The 27,305-nt window shown below is 49.7% G+C and overlaps 2 pseudogenes across 1 annotated transcript in view; one reads left to right on the forward strand and one right to left on the reverse strand.

Moving 5' to 3' along the window:
* Nucleotides 1-27,305, reverse strand: part of LOC144129642 (uncharacterized) — a 388,920-nt pseudogene that overhangs the window by 327,394 nt on the left and 34,221 nt on the right. The gene's annotated exons all lie outside the window — the stretch shown is intronic.
* On the forward strand, nt 5,574-5,733 carry LOC144130730 (U2 spliceosomal RNA; annotated as a pseudogene).

The following is a 27,305-nucleotide window of genomic DNA, read 5'->3' on the forward strand; positions in this document are numbered from 1 at the left end:
GAAGAAGCTGACGACCTCGCGACCGCTGCACACCAACTACCTGCCAGCGATCTGCCCCTTGCGCTGGAGAACGTGCGTGCGGCCATCCACGACCATCTCCGAAAGCAGCACACCGACCCACGCATCGCGGGAGGTGAGCGCATCGACAGCGTCACCGGCTGTCGCGCACTTACACGGTCACAACGCGCAATGTTCCTCCTCGCGCGCATTGGCTGCGTGTGGCCCGGGGAACGACGGGTGCGTCACGGAATCGCGACGAGTGATGTGTGTGACGGATGCGGTGCAGTGTAAACACTAGAACATCTGCTCCTTCGCTGCTCCGCGTTCGCCGATGCTCGTCGCGATATGCTCGAGGCCTATAGGGCGCAGGGCATACTACCAGACTCCATCAAGACGCTATTGTGGCCGCAGGGCAGTGCACGCACTCGTGAGCGAACTTTGGTGAGCCTCTGTGCATTCCTCGAACACACGGGCTTGACGTCCCGTCTGTTCTCCGTCAGGTACTTACACGCAGTGACCGAACGCTCCGCGAGTTCTACCTTGAACGATTAATAACTGGACGCCCCACTCCAGTTGTAACCAACACAGTGCTGTGCGCGTGTGTGATTTAATTTTTCTAAAATGAACTAATCACGCGCACAACCTGGACACATTTCTTATTGTGTAAATAGTTTGTACATATTACTTCTCCCCCTGTCCTCTATTCCTGTCCCCTCACCTCTTTCATTTCATTTCTCCATTCTGCCTGCTGTCCTTTATTTCCGCTGCCCCAGCTCAGGTGCTTCAGTATCGATGGCAGATGCCGGGGCTAGCAAAAATCTTTTCCTTCCTTTTTACTATTATTTTTAATAAAACGACTACCTCCACCACGTGTACAATGTTTTCGTAATATTTAGTTTTGGTTTTATTTTTATAACACAACCCATATGGTTTTTTTCCTACCAAATTCGGTATACAACTGTCCCCGGATGGGTGCTCGTTGTTGTCGGAGTATATATATAGCGGAACGAATGGATGCATGCATAGTGCTCCCGTAACGGACAGCCCTCCTACCTGTCATAGGATATTTTTTTGGTGAGGGGGAAAAGGATGAGAGGCCACACCAATTTTAATGGCTGCCATCTTGGATTCGAGAAACCGAAAATATGTTGCCATTTCGTCCCCCCGACGTCATACTAACATAGTTCCACCTTTATCCACCAAATTGGACCGTGACATCATCATTGGCACGCGGCAGGTGCTTGTTTCTACAATGATATTGTAGATCGAGCTACAAGTCTCAATGCGCGGTGCGCTGTTTTCTAGTTGCAGCAACAGATGGCGCTCACGAAACTCATGAAATCTCGAAGTTCTATGAGTTCTCACAAAACTCACGAAATCTCGAAACACGATGAGTAGTTGCTGCCACAGATGGCGCTGTGTCCAGGGGTGGTACCAGACCCCACGACATCTCGAAACGCCATGAGTAAGAGCTAACGCTCTTAACAATTGCTAATGGGCTAGCTCTGTTAGGCCAGGAGACACATGAGCGAAAGCACGGAGTCTTCTGCTTCGGAAGTGTACATTCACTTATTCATGGCTGAAGTTTCATCCGGCGTGGTGGAGTGGTAGCGCCTGCGCCTCAAACTCTAAAGGCCCTGGTTCGATTCCGTGCCTCGACACAGCTTTTGTTTATTCAGTGATTATGTTGGGGGTTTCATTGGCTCCCATAGATGCCGTCACCGAATACGTTGGTTAGCGGTTCAGCGCAGGCTCTGTTAAGGCGCTTTTATACTGAGGCATAACACGTGCACGCGCGCTGCACGGTGACGTCACATCGGCCAAAGCGAGACCTTCTATACTCCAACTACACCAATACTTCTAGTTCACTGTACTCCAACTGCGCTTGACCACCAACACGTTCGGCGGCTTCGGTGCACTCTGACTGCCGTGGCTGAGATTTGGAGCATGTCTATTTCGCGGCGAGTGCGCAGCCGCCTTTGGCCGGCCGGACCGGTTCGGCTCCACGGCGAAGCGCGTGTTGTGACGTCATGTGCCTCCGACTCCACGGCGAAATCGGCACTTCGCGGCCAGTAAACATGTCACTTAAAAAAAAACGCCGGTTTGATCCCGGCCGCGGCGGTCGAATTTCGGCGCAGGAGAAATTCCAGAGGCCCGTGTAGTTTGCGTTGTCAGTGCACGTTAAAAGAACCCCTGGTGGTGGAAATTTCCGGAACACGTCACTACGGTATCCATGATCGCCTGAGTCGCTTTAGAACTTTGATGAACCTCAATAAACAAATAACATTGATGGCAACGAAATACGCAGGAAGTTCATACTGCTGTTGGAGCCAGAAGCCTTCACGGTTTTTCGAAGACCGACGCTGTATTAGACGCGATATAGGGGAACGAGTACTGAATTGAATTTCTCAAAATAGTTCAGGCCGCCTACATAAAGAAGTGTCCTTATTGCATGTCCCTGCTTCATTGTTCTAGTTGCGCCTTTTTGTTAATCAAAACTGTGCACAAATGAGAGCAATGTTGCTCAAGAACGTTGTAGATATCTCTTATAAGCCTAAACCGCATTATCAAGAGAGCTGAAAGCGATGGAAAGCAAATACAAAATCAAAGCGCATACCAAAAAATGTTTTAAGGCAAATGCCTTGCAAACGACATTAATAGAAAATCCGGCGGGGGTTTTAATGTGTGATAGCGCTTTAGAGCAATAGCTCTCCATCTGGTGTTTCGGGTCTCAAGTTATTGCGTTATACAGCAAATCGTAACCGAGTGGTTGCCGTGGTAACCGAGGGGCTTACTAAATAAAAATAGATCACCTAAGCGTGGTTATGCAATTCGAAAGGTTTTGTTATGCTCGCTTGTGCTGTTTAAGCCAGGATAGGCTCATAATGACGAACATACGGTTTGCATTGTTCCGCTTATTTATTTTAAATCGAAAGCTTTACTGGCGGCAGGTTGATCAGTTTCGCTTGTTTCCTAGAGAGCCGGGCTGCGCATGTGCCAGGAGCAGTGATGACACACGGCGCATTTCTCTCTCTCGCTCCCAAGTCACTACTGCGCACGCGCCACTAGTAGCACTGAGCCACAGGTGTTCCGCTGCTGTGCAGCGCCGCGCCTTTCATCAAAATAAAAATAAATAATTGTTTTTTTTGGTGAAAGGAAACGGCGCAGTATCTGTCTCATATATGGTTGGACACCTGAACCGCGCCGTAAGGAAAGAGATAAAGGAGGGAGTGAAAGAAGATAGGAACCAATAGGCCCGTAGTGGAGGGCTCCGGAATAATTTCGACCACCTGGGGATCTTTAACGTGCACTGACATCGCACAGCACACGGGCGCCTTAGCGTTTTTCCTCCATAAAAACGCAGCCGCCGCGGTCGGGTTCGAACCCGAGAACTCCGGATCAGTAGTCGAGCGCCCTAAGCACTGAGACACCGCGGCGGGTTTCCTGAAAATGCGACTTTCACTTTTAAGTTTTCTCTTTCCTATTTCCATCCCTCCTTTATCCCTTCCTTTAAAGCACGGTTCGGGTGCCCACCGAGATATATGAGACAGTTACTGTGCTATTTCCTTTCCTCAAAAACCAAGGAAGTGAGCCGATGACGTTCATAGAGTTCAATGGTGTTGACAACTTTGCAAAGACCGTTCATTTTCGCGAAAGGGAAAGCGCACAGTCGGCTTCGTGGGTCAGTGGACAAATCAATCGCGCCTTAGCTTTGTACATCTTGGATTAGCGGGGATAATCCACATTATTTTTTAACACTGTTAGCTCTTACTGCTTGCATTTGTCAAGAACGCGTATGCCTGCAATGAATGTAAGAAATAATAATAATAATTGGTTTTTGGGAAAGGAAATGGCGCAGAAACTCTCATATATCGTTGGACACCTGAACAGCGCCATAAGGGAAGGGATAAAGGAGGGAGTGAAAGAAGAACAGAACAGAGAGGTGCCGTAGTGGAGGGCTCCGAAATAATTTCGACCACCTGGGGATCTTTAACGTGCACTAACATCGCAAAGCACACGGGCGCCTTAGCGTTTTTCCTCCATAAAAACGCAGCCGCCGCGGTCGGGTTCGAACCCGGGAACTCCGGATCAGTAGTCGAGCGCCCTAACCACTGAGACACCGCGGCGGGTTTCCTGAAAATGCGACTTTCACTTTTAAGTTTTCTCTTTTCTATTTCCATCCCTCCTTTATCCCTTCCTTTAAAGCGCGGTTCGGGTGCCCACCGAGATATATGAGACAGTTACCGTGCTATTTCCTTTCCTCAAAAACCAAGGAAGTGAGCCGATGGCGTTCATAGAGTTCAATGGTGTTGACAACTTTGCAAAGACCGTTCATTTTCGCGAAAGGGAAAGCGCACAATCGGCTTCGTGGGTCAGTGGACAAATCAATCGCGCCTTAGCTTTGTACATCTTGGATTAGCGGGGATAATCCACTTTATTTTTTAACACTGTTAGCTCTTACTGCTTTGTCAAGAACGCGTATGCCTGCAATGAATGTAAGAAATAATAATAATAATTGGTTTTTGGGAAAAGGAAATGGCGCAGAAACTCTCATATATCGTTGGACACCTGAACAACGCCATAAGGGAAGGGATAAAGGAGGGAGTGAAAGAAGAACAGAACAGAGAGGTGCTGTAGTGGAGGGCTCCGAAATAATTTCGACCACCTGGGGATCTTTAACGTGCACTAACATCGCAAAGCACACGGGCGCCTTAGCGCTTTGCCTTCATAAAAACGCAGCCGCAGTGGTCGGCTTCGATTCCGGGAGCTCCGGACCAGTAGCTGAGCGCCCTAACCACTAAGCCACCGCGGCGGGTTAAGGTGAGAAATTTTTTTTTAATTGGTTCTTGGGAAAGAAAATGGCGCAGTATCTGTCTCATATATCGTTGGACACCTGAACCGCGCCGTGAGGGAAGGGATAGAGGAGGGAGTGAAAGAACAAAGGAGGTGAGAATAATAATTGGTTTTTGGGAAAGGAAATGGCGCAGTATCTGTCTCATATATCGTTGGACACCTGAACCGCGCCGTAAGGGAAGGGATAAGAGAGGGAGTGGAAAAAGAAAGGGAGAAGGAGGTGCCGTAGTGGAGGGCTCCGGAATAATTTCGACCACCTGGGATCCGGAGTTCCCGAGTTCGAACCCGACTGCGCCGGCTGCGTTTTTATGGAGGAAAAACGCTAAGGCGCCCGTGTGCTGTGCGATGTCAGTGCACGTTAAAGATCCCCAGGTGGTCGAAATTATTCCGGAGCCCTCCACTACGGCACCTATTCTTCCTTTCTTCTTTCACTCCCTCCTTTATCCCTTCCCTTACGGCGCGATTCAGGTGTCCAAAGATATATGTGACAGATACTGCGCCATTTCCTTTCCCCAAAAACCAATTATTATTATTATTATCTTTAACGTGCACTGACATCGCACAGCACACGGGCGCCTTAGGTTTTCGCCTCCATAAAAACGCAGCCGCCGCGGTCGGGTTCGAACCCGGGAACTCCGGATCAGTAGTCGAGCGCCCTAACCACTGGTTCTGGGCGAAATGAAATGGCGCAGTATCTGTCTCACATATCGGCGGACACCGGAACTCCGCGTGAGGCGCGATTGTCCGGACCAGTAGAGTATCTGTTACGGGAACAAGTTGGACTTATTTTTGGAAATGTGGCAGAGCGTTTGAAGGATTCTTCACTCCCGCCACCGGTTGGCCCGGTATTGCACTACCTCCGGGATCGGCCTTGTCTTTAGCGCGTCTTTACTATACTGTCTTTCTACCCCATCTTTCAACTCTCCTTCTATCTGCACGTGGTAGCGATTGTGGCTCGGCTTGAGCCAGTGAGCAGGCCTGTGCACTTTTTTTCTTCCTGGCAGTAACAAACAGACCGGAACCCCGCCGCAAGAGAAGGGATAAAAGAGGGAGTGAAAGATAAAAGGAAGAAAGAGGGGTCATATTGGATGGCTCCGGAATAATTTCGACCACTTGGGGATCTTTAACGTGCATTGACGTCGCAAAGCACACATGCGCATTTTGCGTTTCATCTCCATTTAAACGCGGACGCCGTGGTCGGCTTCGAACGCGGGTAATCCGGATCAGCAAAATTGACCAAGATCAATTTCCACGTGACCACGCAGTATCCCATAGCAATAGTGGGCGAGTAGCGCCTGAATTCATATCTGTACCGTAGAAAAAGGGATTCATAAAGAGCGGACACTCGGCAAAATCTGGCCCCGAGAAATACGTCACAGATGAGTTTGTGACCCCTCTGCATAGTCACGCCATCAGCTTTGGCGCCCTGGCGAGCGGCGTCGGAGCAGACGAGATAGAACGAAACCTTGGGAGGAGGAGGAGGAGGAGGAAAACTTTTATTTCTATTTACAGTGAGAGGTCGATGGGGCGAGCCGGAAGGGCCAGTCTCTTACAAACACTAGGAGGGAGCCCTAGTCCGGGATCCCTGTAGCTTCCGCAGCGGCTCGGGCTCTAGCTACCAATGCCTGTTGGGCATGGAGTTCGGAGCAGCCGCGCAGGGCAGCTTCCCAGGCCTCTCGAGTGGGGTGGAGGTGGGGAAACCTTGGGACGGTGCACTGCGCGGCTGCGCCTGTCAGCGTGGGGCGCCTTTGTTAGCACGAAGATTCTGCGTTTTTCGTCTGTCTTGGTCTTCGACGCGAAACTCGCGCCGTTTCTGACTGCGGCAAGGTAGTAAGTGCTTTTACTAAATAATAATAAAAAGGAAGGAAAACATTTTTTCTAGCTTCGGCAGCTGCCATCGATACTGTAGCACCTGAGCTAGGGCAGCGGAAATAAAGCACAGCACGCAGAATGGTGGAATGAAATGAGAGAGGTGAGGGGACAGGAAAAGAGGATAGGGAAAGAGGTAATATACACAAAACTATTTACAGAAATGTGTGCCGGTCGTGCTCTTGATTAGTTTATGATGGAGCAACGACGGCAAGGTGAGAAACGTTTTTCCCAAGTACTGAGCATTTCTTGCAGCTTACGCTGCTCATGACGGCTGGTGCCTTGAATTGCGCAGTTCCCGAAGAGGCGTCCACGCTTCGTGGCCTGCCGGTTGTTTGGGCGCGGTTCGTGTCACTGTTGCTCTTTCTAATAATAATAATAATAATATTCTTTATTTTCATCGGGATGATGGAGGAGGTTGTGGGTAAAAGCTGCTCGTAAACGGCAGCTTGACAAAGGCCCACAACCTCCCTCTACAGTGCAACAACAGCAAAGCAAAGACACAAATATACATATAGTCTCTTCGCTATTTTGCAAAGCCAAAAATACGGAGGAATGAAATGGAAACAAAGAAAATAGAACAACAATCACTACTTCAAATACAGAACGTACGAAGCAGGATTACCAAAGGAATAAATACAGACATTAATAGGAATGCACTTGCAGCGGCAAGGTGAGAAACGTTTAGTTTTTAATTCGAAAGCTTTACTGGCCACGAACTCGCGATTTCGCTATTGCGGTGCTCCGAGGAGGCACAGAGACAGTCCTTGAGCCGTTGCCTAGAAACCGCCGCAGCAGGACACACGCCGCGCGCTCGCCGCGCCATCTGGCATGACGTCACACAGCGCGCCTCGCCGCGGAGCGGGACGTGGTTCACCAAGAAAAAGGCCCGCGTGGTGCCCCTCGGAGATGAAACCCGGGCCGCTACCGGGGATGGGGAGAAGCGGCAGACTACAGGACATGAGGCCGCCATCGGAAGGAGACTAGCGGCAAAGTCAGTGGAAAGACAAGCAGTGCGGATGCCCAAGGACGCCGAGAAAGTAATAATACGCCCCCGAGGCGGAGTCAACCGCCTTATAAAAGGAGGAATGATCGAGCTCGCAGAATCAATTGCCCGCGCCGCCGGGACCAGCAGGACCAACAAAAAATGACCTATACACCACGGGCCGGCGAACGCGAGGGCCGCTCGAGAGCCAAGAAGGGTGACGAAGAATCCCGAACACCGGGAAGAAGATCCAGATCCAATAGCAAGGACTACAACCATTTCACAGCCAAGGAGGGAGACTTCCCAAGACTGGAGGAAAGAGCAACCGCCAACTCCATGCGCCGCCGCTCGAGCTCCGGTACCAGGAGCCGATCCAGCTCAGGGCGAAGGCGCTCTAGCTCGAGAACCTCGGCTGACTCCTCCTCCACGGCCAGCAGTCCCGGGCGCTTCACACGGGACCCCAAGGCGCCATGGGGGCCACCTGCAAGCAGACGCGGTTCGAGTGGAGATCGAAAATCGGTAAGCTTCACAGCCAGCAGTCCCCAGGCAAATAGAGAGGCAGATGAGAGAATCGAAAAGCTAGAAAAAGAGAATCAAGAACTCAAGAGCATGCTCCGCACGCTCACTGCAGAGATCCAAAACCTAAAAATGGGAAAGAGTACCCCTCCTTCTCCACCGAGGAACCAATCGGTACCCCAAAAACAGGCACAGAAACAGACGCCCTCTCTCCCGCCTGCGAAGGCAGTAATCGCGCGCCCCGAGCGGAGGGACAACGAAGGGGAGAAAATGACTACTGAAACAATCAGGCCACCCCCGCAAAAACGCAAAGGGGATGAGACGGACCCGCTGGTGGCACTCGAAAGTAGAGTAGAAAAGAAACTAGAGGCTAGAGATGCTCAGTACGAAGCAAGATTCGAAAGAATCGAGACCCTCCTCACCCAACTAATGGGTGCAATGAATCAAATACAGACGCAACTCGCGCAATTCACTGCCGTGCAGAACGCCTTCAACGAGAGGCTAACTACATTAGGAAAGACGGTTACTCAAATACAGCAAAATGGACAGGCGCAGCAAAAATGAAAACACTCTGGTGTGGCAGTGGAACTGCCGCGGTTTCCAACGCAAGCGAGCGCTCTTGCAGCAGCACTTAGAGCAGATTGAAGAAAAACCTTTAGCTATAGCCCTTCAGGAAACGGGAAAGGGACCACCAAAATTATCGGGATATCAAGCGTTCCACAGTGACCGAGGAGAAAAATCTCGCGTCTCCACGCTAGTTAAAAGACATATGGCGGTAGTCGAGCATGAGGTCAACTCACGGGATATCGAAGCCGTATTAGTAGAAATTATCACCGGTCGCAAAGACAAGGCTAGTCTCTTCATCTTAAACGTGTACAGCACCCCTCAGCAAAGAAAGGCACGTTTCCGCGCCCTCTTCCGCAAGGCGATTAGAGCAGCTGGAAACAACACACTCATAATCTTAGGGGACTTCAATGCCGCCCACCAAGAATGGGGCTACAATAGACACGATCCCAAGGGCAGACAACTATGGGAGGACATACACGAACTTGGCCTCACCCTCCTGACGGACCCTAACTGCCCGTCCAGAGTGGGAAACAGCGTCTGTGTAGACACCACCCCGGATCTCACCCTTGGGAAAAACACGAGAGACGCGGCCTGGGAAAACACGGCTCAAAATTTAGGCAGCGACCACTTTATTCTGGCTCTCACCCTCAGCAAGGGCGTCAAAACACGTCGCCTCAAAAAACCCAAGATCACTGATTGGGAGATGTTCAGGCAAATTAGAGAAAATGGTGAATCGGAAGGCGATATCCAAAACATAGAGCAATGGGCGGAGTAACTTAAGCAACAAGTCGAGAGGGCGACCACGACCCTGCGAGAAGACGATGCGCCAGCGACGGTTGATAGCAAACTCCTTCACATGTGGGAAGCGAAATGCGGCATGGAGAAACGCCTCCGGTCACAAAGATGGAACAGGAACCTTAGAAGAAGGATAGCAAGGCACAACAAAGAGATTGAGGATTACGCAGCAAAACTCTGCGAACAAAATTGGTGCAATAGATGTGACGAGATGGAAGGGAACATGAGTCTAGCTAATACGTGGAGTCTACTCAGACACCTGCTTGACCCTGATAATTCGAAAACCCAATCGGGCATAAGACTTACGAAAGCCAGGCACACGTTTGAGGGCTCGGACAGAGAACTCATGGCAAAATTAATTAATATGTACATAGGAGATACAAAAACCTCACTCCTGCCGGAGTACGAAGGACCCCCAAACGAGGCCCTAGACGCGCCGATCACGAAAGCGGAGGTTCGCGCCGAAATATTAGGCCTAAAAACAAAGTCGGCCCCTGGTCCAGATGGCATTACAAACAAGGTCCTCCGAAACTTGGATGATAATTCCATCCGCATGCTCACCAAATACATGAACATCGTATGGGACAGAGGCCGCCTCCCACAACAGTGGAAGACGGCAAACGTGATTTTAATACCGAAGCCGGGCAAACCCCCTAAGCTAGAAAACTTACGGCCAATCTCTCTAACATCCTGTATTGGGAAATTGATGGAACGGGTAGTCCAAACGCGCCTAACGCGTTTCATGGAGCTCAACGATCTGTGGCCGCACGAAATGGTAGGGTTCCGACCCGGCCTGTGCACACAAGATGTAATGCTCCGCTTGAGACACGACATCATAGAAAATAGCACCAAGGACGCGAGGGTAATATTAGGTCTCGACCTGACGAAGGCCTTCGATAACGTAAAACACGCGGCAATCTTCTCTGGCCTCGGAGAGCTGGGGGTCGGAAACAAAACGTACGGCTACATAAAGGACTTCCTGTCCGGTAGAACGATAAAAATAAGGTTTCAGGACATTGAATCCCCAACCGTCAAACTAGGTAGTAGGGGTACGCCGCAGGGTTCAGTGCTGTCCCCATTCCTCTTTAATGTTGCCATGCGAAATCTCCCGGCAGAATTGAGAAAAGTGGAAAACTTGAAATTCAGCATGTACGCGGACGACGTCAACCTATGGGTCACCCAGGGCAGCGACGCGAACATCGAGGAGCGCTTACAAACGGCAGCAGACACCGTAGTGTCCTATGCGGCTGAAAGGGGCCTCTCGTGCGCTCCCCAAAAATCGGAGCTCTTTATCTACAATCCGAAGGCGCTCAGGCACAAACGCCAGATAAACATCAACATAACAGTAGATGGCCAAACAGTGCCAAAAGTCGAGCAGATTAGGATCCTGGGGCTATTTCTACAAGCGGACGGGTACAATGATACAACGATAAAGAAATTGAGTGCGTACGCCACGCAAGTCATGGGTCTGTTCAGGAGAATCGCACTCAAGGGTCGAGGCCTTAAAGAACGAAGCCTCCTGAAACTAATGCAGGCTTACATCACTAGCCGCATATGCTACGCCACACCATTCCTAAACATCAGATCGGACGAAAAGCAGAAAATAGACGCACTCATCAGACGATGCGTGAAGAGGGCTCTGGGACTCCCCATCTCGACCTCTACTGAACGCCTCCTCGAAATGGGTGTGCACAATAATTGGACGGAGCTAGCGGAGGCTGTGCGCATGGCACAACTGGAAAGATTAAGCAAATCTACCACGGGCAGAACCATCCTTGGCTGGGTGGGGCTGCAGTCAGACAGGGGGACATGCCAACACGCGGACATTCCACGAGGATGCCGCGAACACATAACAGTGCCCCCGCTACCTAAAAACATGCACCCCACATACAACGGGGAGAGGAGACGGAAGAGGGCCGAGACTCTCGCAAAAAACGCGGACAAAATAGGGCCGAAAGGAGTCGCCTACGTGGACGCGGCTAGCGGAAAGTTGGGGGCGGCGGTGGCTGCGGTCGTTGACGGCCGCGGCGTACCCGTCGCCGCCGCTTCCGTTAGAAGTCGAAACATAGACACGGCCGAAGAAGTTGCAATAGCGCTCGCTTGCGTTGGCACGGAAGCCAGTACGATCATTAGCGACAGCAAAACAGCAGTCTGGAACTTTGGAAAAGGGAGGGTCTCGAAGGAGGCAGTCAAAATATTGGAAAAGGGAAAACTCGATAGACGAGTTCGAATAATTTGGACCCCCGCGCGCGAATCCGTCCCCGGCAACGAGGCGGCGCACGAGCTAGCCCGAGCACTCTACTTCCGGGCAGCCGCAGAGCCGCCTGGTTGCGAAGGGATGGACGAGAGGCTGCAGACATACAAAGAGATCATAGAGCACTATAGACTTGGTAGACGGTCCCTGCCACCACCGGACCGAGCGCTAACAAACAGGGAGGCAGTCGCATGGCGGCGCCTGCAAGCTGGGAACTTCCCGAACCCCGTCTGGCTCTACCACACGCAAGTGGAGGAAAGAGCCGACGATAAATGCGCGACATGTGGAGAGAGGGGTACTTTAGACCACATAATCTGGCAATGCCCTGGTTCCCCGGGCGCCAAGGAGAACATAAGAAGTAGAGAAGCCTGGGAACTGATGCTGCGAAGCGAGTCCCTCGCCCACCAGCAGCAAGCCATCCGCCTGGCGGCTAAAGCCGCGAAGAAACACTGTCGCTTCGCCTGTCTTTAGTCGCGGAGACCCCGGCCCCCGTTCTCCAGGCCTGCGTGCCGGGGATGGGGAGTAGGGGGTCTCCTACATCGGTGGAAAATAAAGTTCTTACTCACTCACTCACTCGCCGCGGAGTCGCCCTCACCAGCCCTTACCTTTACCCCCCCTTACCCGCTTATCAGCTAACCAACGTATTCGGTGGCGGCATCTATGGGAGCCACTGAAACCCCCCGCACACTCACGGCATAAAAGAAAAAAATTGGCAGTGGCTTAGCTCCGCTGCGCCAGGATATACATACCGAGAGGTACGTTTTCCTGGCTGATCTTGTTCTGGTAATGCCAAACGCAATGTGTCATACATTGGATTACTCACTGCTGTCAAGTCCATTTGGTGCCACAGTCTGTCGCACATACTACAAATGGGTCCGAACGGATTGTTCGCAAAGTCTGCTTCAAATGTGCGGGTCGCAGATTCACTTTCGGAAACTCGAATGGTGTGATCAGTCACACGACCGGCCTTCTCCTCTTCGGTCGGTTCCCGTTGACTGACGCCTTCCATAGGCTTCATCTCGGCGGCTATGCGGCATCTTTTACGCTCGGCAGTCTGGTGGCTCCGTTTGGCAAGGCGTTCATCTCTGTTCGGGCGTCTCCGCTGCTCTCTTCGCCTTCTGACGCTCACCCCCTGTTTGTTGAGTAGCCAACTGCCAGGCGACAATCTCAGCATCATAAATGTAAATGTTCTCTTGTCCAAACCGCCGTTTAGCAGCGGCTGGACTCTCCTGTGCATCAATATGAAGCGTTGCGACAAGCGTTGCGATACAGCCGCCGATTACATCTCCCCCTTTACGCAATGCTGCGCATGCGACGACGCGCGGTTCGGGTGATAGAGCGGCCTGCGGCGAGGCGGTGGTGACGAACGCTGCGCAGGTGTGGAGCCCCTCTGGTTGAGATAGTATCGGCGCATGCGGACAATTGCTCATCCGCGTGACGTCACACTCACCTTCGACTGAAATTCAGAGGAGCCTTCCTTGCTGACGCAATCAGCGCAGCGGCTGGGGTAAGCGACAAAGGCGTGAACGACATCATCACGTTCAACACAAAGCAGCAATCGATCTTCATCGCTACGAAGGACAAAAGAAAGAGGAATAAATACGCAGCGACCAGAGAGCTGACGATAGGCAAGGAAAAGGTGAGCGTCAACGCATACGTGGCGGCGCCGGAGAACAGCGGAAAAGGCGTCATATACGACGCCCCTCTATTCTGGACTGAAGACGAAATCAAAAAGAGACTGAAGTACTGCAGCGCGAAGAACCCCCAATTCATAGGAGTGAGAAGACTGGGAAAGGCAACGAAGGCCGTGCTTATCATCTTCGAAGAGTGCACGGTTCCAAGGCAAGTGTACCTTTCCCCCACGCCGACGAGATGCGTCCTGTACAAGAAAAAGTACGAGGTATGCTATGCGTGTGGCCGAATGGGGCACAGATCCGACGTGTGCTCGAACCCAGACAACAAAAAGTGCCGAGGATGCGGAGAAGAAAACCCGCGGGAAGATCACCAATGCGAAGCCAAGTGCCAGCTCTGCAGAAAAGAGCACCCACTCGGCGACAAAAAGTGCAAAGAGCTATACCGAACACCGTACGAAATCAAGAAAAGAATCTGGGAGATGAAAAAGGACAAACGAAAAGAGCTGGCGACCCAGCAACAGAAACCCCCGGCGGACGGAGACAAGAAACTCCGCACGGAGGACTTCCCCAAGCTCGGAGGAAACAGCAAAGGAAACCCGCCGACCCCCAGGAGCTAGGAGACCAGGGGACGTAGGAGATCGAGATCAAGGGACCCAAAGGACCCCTGGGGCAAGAGAAGGAGCAGAAGCATGGATCCAAGCAGAGAACTTAAACAAGTAAGCTTAGTAGAAGGGCCCGCCCAGTAGTAAGTGATTATTTATTTAAAAATAACCAAAGGGTGGTAAAAGATGTTAGCTCACTCCGGCATCTGCCATCACTAATCAGTGGCACCTGAGCTGGGGTAGCGGAAATAAAGGATAGCAGGCAGTTTGAAAAAGTGAAACGAAAGAGGTGAGAGGATAGTAGGAAAGAGATAGGCTAAAGATGATAAGGACAGAGAAATAGAACAGTTAAAGGAAAAAGTAGATGAGCTTCAAGGGTTCATAAATAACCTCATGAAAGCACAAAAAGAAAAAGGCAACATCCCCACCTCCCCGCACACAACTCGCACAACCCATACAGGTAGCTCAACAAACTACCCCCCCCCCCAACACTCAAGCGGCAGGAAATGGTAGGAGAGAAAATGGAGGAGACAGAAGACCCCACTTAAACGAAAAGGAGATAATGGAACAGACATATGGCTAGAGCTAAAGAATGAATGTGAAGCAAATAGGAACGCGATAAAAGCGATGCAGACAGAACAAAGAGAATTCATGGCGCAGGTCATGGCTGCACTCAGCCAGATACAAGACAATATAAATCAAAGATTTGAAACCATAACAGCAGAACTGCAGGCGCAGAGAACCGAGCTACAAGCACAAAGAACCGAGCTGATTGCCCTTGGAGAGCGACAGAAAAACTTAGAGGACACTGTTACTCAAATTCAATATGGCCAGAAACGCCCTAAATAAGTCTATAATTTGGCAGTGGAACTGCCGAGGATTCCAACGCAAGCGAGCGTTACTGCAAAACTACATAGACACATTAGCAGAGAAGCCGCTAGCAATAGCGCTGCAAGAGACCAGGAAATTAGCATCCCATCAGGATATCAGGCGTTTCACAGTAATAAAGGCGAAAAATCGCGGGTAACAACCCTAGTGAAAAGAAACATAGCAACAACTGAACACGATATTCAATCCAGGGACAAAGAAGGAGTCTTAGTGAAGATGCTTACGGGTAGGAAAGAAGAGCCCAGTCTCTTTATACTAAACATCTACTCAAGCCCTAAACAGAAAAAGATCAGGTTCAGCGCCATCTTCCGGAAAGCTCTAAAAGCAGCGGGAAAGAACCCCCTCTTCATCGTAGGAGACTTAAATGCGCTGCATGAGGAGTGGGGATACAACAGGAAAGACGGCAAGGGAAGGCAGCTGTTGGAGGATATACAAGAACTTAGCCTCTCACTACACACCGACCCAGGAAACCCAACTAGAAAAGGAAACAGTGTTACCGCGGACACCACACCCGATCTAACACTCTCCAAAAACACCAGAACAGTAACGTGGGAAAATACAGGACAAGACCTAGGCAGCGACCACTATATAATTGCCACTACGCTAATGCAGGGAGTCAAAGAAAAACGGTTAAAACAGCCAAAAGTCTCAGAATGGGACAAATTTAGAAAGCGGAGGGAAGAATCCTCAGCCGCAACCATCACGGACCTAGGAGAGTGGACAGACACACTCAAAAGACATACCGCCGAAGCAACGGTAACTCTAGAAGGCCAAGACGCCCCACTCATAGCAGACAACAAACTACTGCACATGTGGGAGGCAAAAGGTAGTATAGAAGACCGGCTCAAAAGACAGAAATGGAACCGGAATCTAAAAAAAGAATACCCAGATTAAATAGAGAAATCGAAAAATACGCACTACAACTATGCGAACAAAATTGGTGCAGCAAATACGACGACATGGAAAAAGGTATGAGTCTAGCAAAAACATGGAACACTCTAAGACACTTAGTAGACCCAACCCAATCCGGGTCGCAGACTAGTCAAGACGCGACATAAATACGACGGAACAGACGAGAGCTTCATGGAAGAAATCAAGCAAACATACATAGGAAACGTGACTCGCACCAGCCTACCAGAATATGGGGGACGCCCACATAAGGAGCTAGACGCACCCATAACGGAGGCTGAAATGAGAGCGGAAATAATCAGGCTTAACACGAAATCGGCCCCAGGACCAGATGGAATAACAAACAAAATGCTGCGAAATCTAGACGATGAGTCGATCACAGCTATAACAAAATATGTACAGCAGGTATGGGAGAACGGTGAACTTCCGAAACAATGAAAAGAAGCTAGCAATCATACTAATCCCCCAACCGGGCAAGCCCACAAAGCTTGAGAACCTCAGGCCGATTTCCCTCACATCGTGTGTAGGGAAACTAATGGAACATGTAATCCAAACGAGGCTGACCCGATTCATGGAAGATAATGAACATGCGGAATGAGATGGTCGGATTCGGGCCGGGCCTAAGCACCCAGGATGTGATGTTGAGACTCCAGCACGACATCATAGACTCGCGATCGAGAGATATAAAAGCAATCCTAGGTCTATTCCTCAAGAAAGCTTTTGACAATGTCAAACACGAGGCAATCCTGACAGAACTTCAGGAAATAGGCGTAGGAGGCAGAACCTACAATTATATAAAGAACTTCCTGACAGACAGGACGGCAATGATACCAAGATTTGGAATCGGAAGAAATAGAGCTGGGAAACAGAGGTACAACACAAGGATCGGTACTCTCCCCATTCCTCTTTAACCTGGCAATTAGGGGTCTCCCAGCTAAACTTGGGAGAATAAAAAACCTAAATTTCAGCATGTATGCTGACGACATAAACGGCTGGATAAACAAAGGTAGCGACGCAGAAATAGAGAACAAGCTGCATACAGCTGCAGATACAGTGGTAGAGTATGTAGCAGCTAGGGGGCTTGCCTGCTCACCATAAAAATCAGAACTCTTTATGTACAACCCCAAATCATTAAGGCTGAAAAAAGACAGCGATCTCAACATCATGGTCGGAAACCAACCACTACCCAAAGTAGACAAAATAAGAATATTAGGTCTTTTCATTCAAAGTAACGGATACAACGACGAAACCATAAAGAAATTGGAAGGCTACGCAGCACAGATGACTGGGATATTCAGAAGAATAGCCCTCAAGGGAAGAGGGCTAAAGGAAAGGAGCCTAGTTAAGCTGGCACAAGCGTACGTCATCAGCCGACTCAGCTACGCTACACCATATCTAAACATGCGGGCCTCAGAAAGAGATAAATTGGACTCAATAATCAGGAGATGCTACAAACGAGCACTCGGAATACCCATAAGCACCTCCACCGAAAGACTCCTAGCAATGGGAATCCATAATACATGGAAAGAAATAGCCGAAGCAGTAAGGACCGCCCAGCAGGAAAGACTCAGCCAAACATACACAGGCAGTGCCATTCTAAGCATGGTGGGACTGCAGACGGACAGAGGCATGCAAAAGAAACACGATATTCCAAGAAAATTCAGGGAACAGCTGAGGATTGACCCGCATCCCAAGAACATGCATCCCGCCTTCAATAAGGAAAGGAGGGAAAAAAGAGCTGAAGCACTAGTCAAACGCTTCAGCGAAGTAAACAGCGAGACAGTGGCATACACAGATGCGGCGAGCGGCAAACTGGGAGCAGCAGTAGCCTCGGTAGTAGATGGCCAAGGTAAAGCAATCTCGGCAACAACAATACGCAGCCGCAATACAGAGGTAGCGGAAGAAGTAGCAATAGCGCTTGCTTGCGTAGGCACCAAGGCAAGTTACATAATAAGCGACAACAAAACAGCCATCTACAATTACGGAAGGGGCAGAGTAGCACCAGAAGCGGTGCGAATACTAGTTGGAAGAAAAATTGATAGGAAAATTAGCCTCATATGGGCACTAGCTCACACGTCAGTTCCAGGCAACGAGGCGGCGCACCTCTTAGCCCGAGATCTCTACCTCCGGGCAAGAGCAGACCCGCCCGACTGCAACGAGCTTGACGAGAGACTACAGACATACACGGAGATAATAGAAAACTACAGATTACAGCGAAGAACTGTCCCTCCGCCGGACAAAGAGCTCGGAAACAGAGAGGCAACAACTTGGCGCAGATTACAAGCAGGAAACTGCATAAATCCGGTATGGGCATCACACGTCCTGAAAGACGAAGACAGACGATAAATGTAAGGAATGCGGGGAGAGGGGGACCCTCGACCACATAATCTCGCAATGCACACACTCCCCAGGGGTCAATGAAGGAATAAATAGTAGAGAAGCCTGGGAGACCCTTCTGCAAAGCGCGGACCCCGCCAGGCAGAGGAAAGCCATCCATCTGGCGGTAGAGGCCGCGAAAAGCCAGCAACTCTTTGCCTGCATCTAGTCGCGGAGGCCCCGGCCCCTGCCCCTAGGCCTGCGCGCCAGGGGTAGGGAGTGGGGAGTAGGGCGTCTCCATTTGTGATGGAAATAAAAGTTTTTGGAATGGAATGGACGGTGGAGCGGGCGTGCGGCCGGGCGACAGCGGCGACGAAGCGCACGGCGTACCCACTGATCATCTCCGGTTGCCATTGTAACGGCGCATGCGCACCAGCCAGCGTCGCCAGCCTGCGTCGAGGCTGGCAATCGCACCAGAGCATTTCGCGTTGGAGGCAGAGATGCTACTACTACGCCCCGACGGATGCAGTTTTAGTCATGGATAAAGGCGCATCTAGTAAATGCACGGGTTTCATATATAAAGGTTTACGATGCAGAACGCGCCTCGCTTCCGCTACGTAGTACATACTGGCCTAGGACATCAGCAATTTTTCGAATCTACGCTGCATTTCATGAAGTTTCGCTAAGCACGCCGGCCGGCGCAGTAAGCCGATTGTGAAAGTCACGCTTTCCTGATCCCGCTCGCGTCATGGCCCGAGCTGTGCCGCTGGTCGGTGCGCAGTTTGCGGTATGGCCGCTCATGCTATGTAGCGGTTACTTGCGCATGGTTGTGCGTTCAGTTTTATGGGACACAAAATGTGTTATCGTCCCCAACGATAGGCAAATTCTTTCGACCGATATTTGTTGACGGTCGGGTAGATTATGCGCTCAACTTCAAAAAAAAATATACAAACTTGTAAAAAACAAGCGTGCTCGCGTTGTTAGTAAGGGGGCGCAGTTTTCATGACAGCCGGGAGAAAAAGTAACGCATGAAAAGATCAATTAGAAACTAGAACCGTCGTCTGTTCCAGTAAAAACGCGCATTACACCCACATATCGACAACACAGGAGCGCTTTTCTAAACGACAGCAGGCGAAAGAACTAAACCCTCATGAAAACAAGGAAGGTGCTGGTGTGCCGAAAGTTGTCCTTTACGCTTGAGAAGATATGAAAATTGCACCCGCGCATTTGTTCCAAGTGCTCCTACACACTTTGAGAGAATAGTTATTAGCAGGTGTTTGGCCGTCATGGAGCCAAACATTTGTTGAACAAAACGTACAGTTGGCCGTGGAATAGGATTTGCGTTTTTTTTTTGGGGGGGGGGGAATAACGTCGGGGAAAGGACGAATGCTTCTAAATCATTGGCAGATATCTTGTAGTATTGCGTATGTTACACAAAAAGTTCCTGATGCGAGGTTCGTAAAAGCAGGTTTTCTTTGTTCGTAATGTCGCCGCTTTCACGCGTTTCGCCTCTTCGCTCATTTTTTAAAGCGAAAGTTTTACTGGCGGTACTCCGAGGAGGCGCATGACGTCACAACGCGCGCCTCGCCGTAGATATTTCTCTCTTCCTCACTCCCTTGTCACTATCCGCATGCGCCACTAGTAGCACCCAGGTGCTCCGCCAGTACGCAGCACCGCGCCTTTCCTCAAAATCCAGCTTAATAATAATAATAATCATTGGTTTTTGGGGAAAGGAAATGGCGCAGTATCTGTCTCATATATCGTTGGACACCTGAACCGCGCCGTAAGGGAAGGGATAAAGGAGGGAGTGAAAGAAGAAAGGAAGAAAGGGGTGCCGTAGTGGATGGCTCCGGAATAATGTCGACCACCTGGGGATCTTTAACGTGCACTAACATCGCACAGCACACGGGCGCCTTAGCGTTTTTCCTCCATAAAAACGCAGCCGCCGCGGTCGGGTTCGAACCCGGGAACTCCGCATCAGTAGTCGAGCGCCCTAACCACTGAGCCACCGCGGCGGGTCCCAGCTTTCAATTTTCAGTTTTCTCGTTCTTCTTTCTCTGCTTCATTTATCCCTTCCTTCATGGCGCGGTTCGGGTGTCCACAAAGGTATGTGAGACTGTTACTGTGCAAATTCCTTTCCTCAAAACTAAACAAACCAAGTGAGTCGACGGCGTTCATACAGTTCATTGGCGTTGACAACTTTGCAAAGCTCGTTCATTTTCACGAAAGGAAAGGCGCACAACCCGTTCCGTTGGTCAGTGGAAATAATAATAATAATAAAAATAATAATGTTGATTAGCTCAGCTAATCCAGGATGTACAAAGCGAAAGATGTCGGCGTTCTCTGTGTTCATTGGAGTTGGCGTTGCGAATGTTCGAGACGGAGATGGCTTTGAGGAAAGCAAGGGCGCAAAACTGGCTCCCAGGATATGTGGACGCCTCAATCGTACTATGATACATGTGGCGGTGGTGAGAGAGAGATGTGGCCTGAATGCATTAGCGCTGACGGCGTTGTGGCTGACATGCGGCCCTGCAGCAGTAGCTAGGCCGCAGCTTTCATTTGGTGATGAATCTCGCCATCAACCATTAACTGCATGCCGCCTCCCAGGGTGGCAGGTAGGGCGCGCTGCCTATCCAGTGTGCGGAAACCAATCAAAGCAGGCTTTTGCAGTTGGACACCAACGCCACCTACATGAAAGCGAGGTTGACTGGCGGTGGCTCAGTGATTTCGGCGCTCGGCTACTGATCCGGAGATCCAGGTTTTGAATCCGACCTCGGCGGCTGCGTTTTTATGGAGGCAAAACGCTTAGTCCCCCGTTTGCTGAGCGATGTCAGTGCACGTTAAAGATCCCCAGGTGGTCGAAATTATTCCGGAGCCCTCCACTACGCCACCTCTTTATTCCTTTATTCTTTCACTCCTACCTTTATCCCTTCCTTTACGGCGCAGTTCAGGTGTTCAACGATATATGAGACGCGTCCTGCAAGGAGAATCGATCTCCCCAATGCTCTTCATCACATGTCTACCGGAGGTATTATATACTGCGCCATTTCCTTTCCCTAAAACCAATCATTTTTATTTCCACTGACCCACAGAGCGGGTTGTGCGGTGTTGGTTGTGCGCCTTTCCTTTCGTGAAAATGAACGGCCTTTGGAATGTTATCAACGCCAATGAACTGTATAGACGCAATCGGCTCACTGGTTTGTTTAATTTTTGAGGAAAGGAAATGGTACAGTAACCGTCTCACATATCTGGGTGGACACCCGAGCCAGGCCATAAAGGAAGGGATAAAGGATGAAGGGAAAGAAGAAATAATAATAATAATTGGTGTTTTGGGGGAAAGGAAATTGCGCAGTATGTCTCATATATAGTTGGACACGTGATCCGCGCCGTAAGGATAGGGTAAAGGAGGGAGTGAAAGAAGAAAGGAAGAGAGAGGTGCCGTAGTGGAGGGCTCAGGGATAATTTCGACCACCTGGGGATCGTTAACGTGCACTGACATCGCACAGCACACGGGCGCCTCAGCGTTTTTCCTCCATAAAAACGCAGCCGCCGCGGTCGGGTTCGAACCCGGGAACTCCGGATAAGTAGTCGAGCGCCCTAACCGCTGAGCCACCGTGGCGGGGCGAAAGAAGAAAGAAAAAAAAGAGAAAACTTAAATTTGAAAGCTAGATTTTGTGGAAAGGCGCGGCTCTGCTCAGCGGCGGAACACCTGTGCCTCGGTGCTACTAGTGGTGCATACGGATAGTGACTACGGAGCAAGAGAGAGAGAGAGAAATATCCTCGGCGAGGTGCGCGTTGTGACGTCATGTGCCTCCTCTGAGTACCGCCATAGTGAAATCGCAAGTTCGCGACCAGTAAAGCTCTCGCTTTAATAATTGGTTACGGAGAAAAGGAATTGGCGCAGTATCTGTCTGATATATCGTTGAATTCCTGAACTGCGTCATAAGGGAAGGGATAAAAGTGGGAGTGAAAGAAGAATGGAAGAAAAAGGTGCTGTGGTGGAGGGCTCCAGAATATTTTCAACCCCCTTTAACGTGCGCTGACCTCGCACAGCACACGGGCGCCTTAGGTTTTCGCCTCCATAAAAACGCAGCCGCCGCGGTCGGGTTCGAACCCGGGAACTCCGGATCAGTAGTCGAGCGCCCTAACCACTGGTTCTGGGCGAAATGAGATGGCGCAGTATCTGTCTCACATATCGGCGGACACCGGAACTCCGCGTGAGGCGCGATTGTCCGGACCAGTAGAGTATCTGTTGCGGGAACAAGTTGGACTTATTTTTGGAAATGTGGCTGAACCTGAACCGCGCCGTAAGGGAAGGGTAAAGGAGGGAGTGAAAGAAGAAAGGAAGAGAGAGGTGCCGTAGTGGAGGGCTCCGGAATAATTTCGACCACCTGGGGATCTTTAACGTGCACTGACATCGCACAGCACACGGGCGCCTTAGCGTTTTTCCTCCATAAAAACGCAGCCGCCAGACGGGATGATTTCATTTCAGAACAGTAGTGGTTCATCCGTCGATAAATTTCTAGAATTGCTTTCAACTTATCTGAAGTGTACAGTCCCAGTTTACGAAGGTACCATCGTCACTCAAAAAAAAAAACGGAATATGCATCAACCCCGGCGTTGCTGTTTTTTTGAGGGACATTTTTCTAGCGGAGCGGGGCCGACAGTTGAAACGCAGAAGGGAAGGGTATAGTTTTGCCGGCATTTTAAGATAAGTTGATGATTTTCTCGTTTTTATCATCTCACAAGAGATGTCCGATCAGGCAAATATGTTCAATATCTTGTCGGCGCTTTCAGAATGCTTTCATCAACTAATCTTTACGCACGAAGTTGCTGTGAAAAATTCATCAGATATCTTGACCTAGGTATTTATTTTTCCGCTGACCATGTCTGTCGGGCTTATGAACCGCGAGGAAGCACACCTGTACTTCCTTTTGGTTCAGCCCACTCAAAACTAGTTAAACAAGCAATTGTAAAGTATTGCTTTTGCAGTGCTCTCCCGAAATCGAGTAAGCATTGACTGGATTCTGCGTTTTCGAGCCAGATGACCTGCTTGAGCGGCTTTGGCTACCCATGTACACTCTTGTTCTCGGTGACTGAGAACGTGCTCAAATAAAGCAGGAAAGCGGTTCTAAGCAACGGCGGGGCTGACACAGGTTGGAGAAAAAATGTGACGGTATTACGTTACATGCACACGTTCGCCCACCAGTTCAAGAAAATAGGAAGAGGAGCAGGTGTACATGTGGTGTTTTCCGCACCAGAGAAGCTATCAAAACTCTGCAAGAAGGTGAATTACACTGCCACTGTGAGCAATTCCTGCACTGTTAGGCACAGGCAGCCAATCGTAGAGCGCGCGAAACGCGTAGTTTGCTCGATACCTTTGCCCTGTTGCCGAGCATACAATGGCGAAACAGGATTCGTCTTAAAGAGGCTCATGGATTATAGCAACAGCGTCATCGGGGCTTCTCGTCATCTCGGCATACACTGCTGTGATTGCCAATAATGTAAATAACGTGTTTCCTTATTGGGAAGAACCACAATCCTTCATCAGTATGTCAGGAAAACAGCCAAAGAGATACCTGAGGCTGGTGAGACCGCGGAGAAACGAGATTGCTGTGTCAGCACTCCATCGGTGTTGTTTATAAGGAGCGTCGTGCCTTGGGAATTTCGAAATAGAGTATTATGTTTTTTTTTGTTTTTGTTTGCGTTCTGCCTTTTAGGTTTTAGCTTAATGTTTCCTTTCTTGTACCGATTATAATGAGTTCCATTGCGGTTCGGCGCTGCTACCAGTATTAGCATGACTTTTCCTTTTCGTTGCTACGCATGGCCGCTGTACTCTATATATGTATTCGCTGCGCGCTGCAATAAACGTTGTTGAAGTCGGCGCTTTTTGGTGTCTCCCCTCTTAACTGTCTTCGTCTTTGCGCTGTGAGAATGAAGGCTTTTTTCTGCTTTTCAAAAAATATGGTACGAAAGCACGGTGAGTGATCGAGATCTCGTGGCCCACCCATATTTGTTGGGTGGCCCGGACATTCTTCAGTGTCCCAGGTCGATTCCGAACGTGGGTCAATTCAAATTTCAAATATTCTGGGGTAGGTTAGCAAATTTTTGGAGGCAGAAGAATTTCTTTTTAAGGCTAATCCAAGGCTGTTTTCCACCCGAGCACACTCAGAATCGCCGGCCGTCAAATTCGGTCAAAGTCGTTCAATGACAAATTTCTGGTTTCCTCACATTTGGAACATGCCTCAGGCGCCAAACCATGTGTTGCAATCTTTATTCTGCAGGTTCCTCTCCAAATTGGGCTTTGCTTTGGTACGTCACACGTCCTCATATAGGTCAAGATCATTTCTAGGCCGAATATTGGATAGTCCAAATAAGGGTTTGGACAACCAGGGTTCTAAGGAACTGTACCGAACCGGTTTATGACTTGATCTGCCTCACGTGTATTGAAGCCCGGCTACATATTTGTTTCTTTCAGGCAAAGCTATAGCGCTAGCCTTAAGATTTATCCACCGAAAGCTCTTTCCGTTATTCAAAGCAAAAATAGCACCAACTCAATGCGAGAACAAAATTGTGGGTTGTCTCGTTTCAGAGAGGACATTTAATTCACGCTTCTGTATTGTGCTTTCGGCAGTTTTAAATCATTGTACGCTAGATGGATGTAAACTTTTGAGTTTATTAGGGTTTCCAATTTTGCATGTTTGCGACTCGTTTTAATCGAATTGCTTGCACTGTTCTAATAAGATAGGACCGAGTGCGAGTAGATTTGTTTTCTTTGGGCATTGTACCGTAAATAAGTGAAGCATAGACGCAATGACCTAAGGAGGTTCTCCATATTTTACTTTCGTAGGCATTCGTTGTCAGACAGCAATTACCAAAGAACACCCCTCACGATGGCTCAGGCGGTGACGCTCGGCTGCTGACCCCAAGGTCGTGGGGGCCCCATTTAAATTGCAGGGAAATGCAGAAACCTGCGTTTGCTGAGCGCTGTCAGCCCAGGTTGAAGCACACCGGCTGGTCTAGGTTAATCTGGAGCCTTCCACTTCGACATGTCCCTTCGACACGTTAAACCCCAGATATTGCTATCATTATTAAAAATTACAGGTGTATAAATTGGTGCAGTCTGTTTTCCAGAAAATCCGGAGTCGGCGTCGGCGTTGTGAGAGAAAAATCAAGAGAATGACTGGCAAGTGGAGCCCAGAGAGCAACATGGGAGGATGCTGGGCCGCCTAGGTCACGTAACCTTGCAGTGTCGTCACAACCTGCCTACAGGATGATGAGTGGACTGGCCAACGTGGCAGGTGGCAGTTAAAATAATGATTTATCGCCCGGGAACTGCAACCTGGGTCGCACAAGGCCCATCGCTGGGACCACCTGCCATTGGAGAGCACTTCTTTATCCATTCACTGCTTCACCGCTGCGCTAAGAGGCGCATGAGGACTCCCAGGGGCCTATCAATTCAAAGTAGAGAATTATCTTATATATGCATATATAGGCGAATTAACCCCAAAACGCTATCGCGTCATACTCTTAAGGAGTAGTTTCATGGTTCCCTCAAGAATGTTTGCTTCCGAATCCTAAAATTCTTTTTTGCATGCGACGAAAATAAGGCGGGCTTCTGAGAGTGATAGAGACGCTTAAGGGAAAAAATAAGTAGGGATTACACAAAGGGGTAATGCGGAAATGCATGCCCTTGCTGCCATGCGATAATGAATATGCTCAGAAAGATTCTACTGCAATGAAACGAAACTGCGATAAAACGATTTTGATTTTTGCAGATGCGCTCAAATTGTTCTGCTTGTAAAAGACAGATGTCAATATCTAGTGGGTAGCTTCGCTAAGCTGTTCTTGGACTGCTGGATCTTGTATTCTCAGTCTGGCGGTATATCTGCCTGGCGCTGTTGCACTTCTGGTTTTTGGTATCTGAGATGAGAGGCTTATGTTTGTTGGCCTTCATTCGTAGAAAGCTTGGCCGAAGGCGTACATGGACCATTCACAGAAATCACCCGCGGCAACATCTGCTGCAGGTGGGTGTGAGTGGGTGAAGCTGAGTGAGGATGAATTTTTAAGAGAGTGCTGGGATGAGCGGCAAGCGGTGTGGGCATCTAGGATGAAGACGGCAAGCAAACACACGCACCCGGACCACGGTTCTTTTGGGTAAGGAAGAGGAAGGGGAGAGAGACTTTAGTGAATAAAGGAGAAGTCGGCCTGGTTGTTAGACTAGCAGACTAGCATGCTGCTCCAGGTGAGGCTGAAAGAAGAAAAGAAGATAAGAGCAGCAGATGAGGGTGAAAAGAGTGTAAAAGAGAAAACAGAAAGAGAAAAAGGTGAAATCAAACATACCCAACGCTCACGCACACGCATGATTATCAAAGGGTGTCCACCAATCCTGTGTTCCTATGAAAACCTGATCATGCTTTCGTCCCTCACGCAGCCAGAAAAAACAACACTCGGGGTCCAAGGGCGTGATCTAGGCGCACGGAGCCGTCCTGACGGAGTCCTAATGCACTTAACAGTGCCTTGCGATCGATATTAATTGTTTTCAGCGGCTGATCAAGTTTTGAAGATCCTGGCCGACCCCTCAAGTCGGGCAAAGAGGGCTAGTTCAAACATCGATTTTATGAAGTTAGAATTTAGCGAAGGCAACGCTTTGGCGAATTCGGTGGAGCCAATTACGATCACGTCCATGAAAATTTCGGGGCATGCAGAAGTAACGAGCGGGGTTGATACGAAAAAGGGGTCTATAATGACGCTGCGGATTACACCACAAAGAAGGTTGCGTCTGCGATGATTTCGTAGCCAGAAGTCTCGCGCCATCACTGCGAGAAAAAGGTATAGGTAGGAGCAAGGAGGTGTCGCCATGCGCCGGCCTCTCTGCACCGTAAGTGTGATTGTTGCCCGCGACGCCGCAATGAGCCGGTAACCACTGCAGCACAACGCGATGGTGTAGCTCATAGGCCTGTGCGTTATCGGTTTGAGACGGCGATGATCTCCTCCTGAAAGCTGCCTGATACTTTGTAGATTATAGCGAAGCGCGACAGTCACTGAAGATAACACGCGCTGTTGATGGTTGTTGCAGAATGTAAGTAAATGCTGCTCGCACAGCAGCCAGTTCG

The sequence above is a fragment of the Amblyomma americanum genome, chromosome 4, assembly GCF_052857255.1.
Source record: "Amblyomma americanum isolate KBUSLIRL-KWMA chromosome 4, ASM5285725v1, whole genome shotgun sequence".
NCBI lineage: Eukaryota > Metazoa > Arthropoda > Arachnida > Ixodida > Ixodidae > Amblyomma > Amblyomma americanum.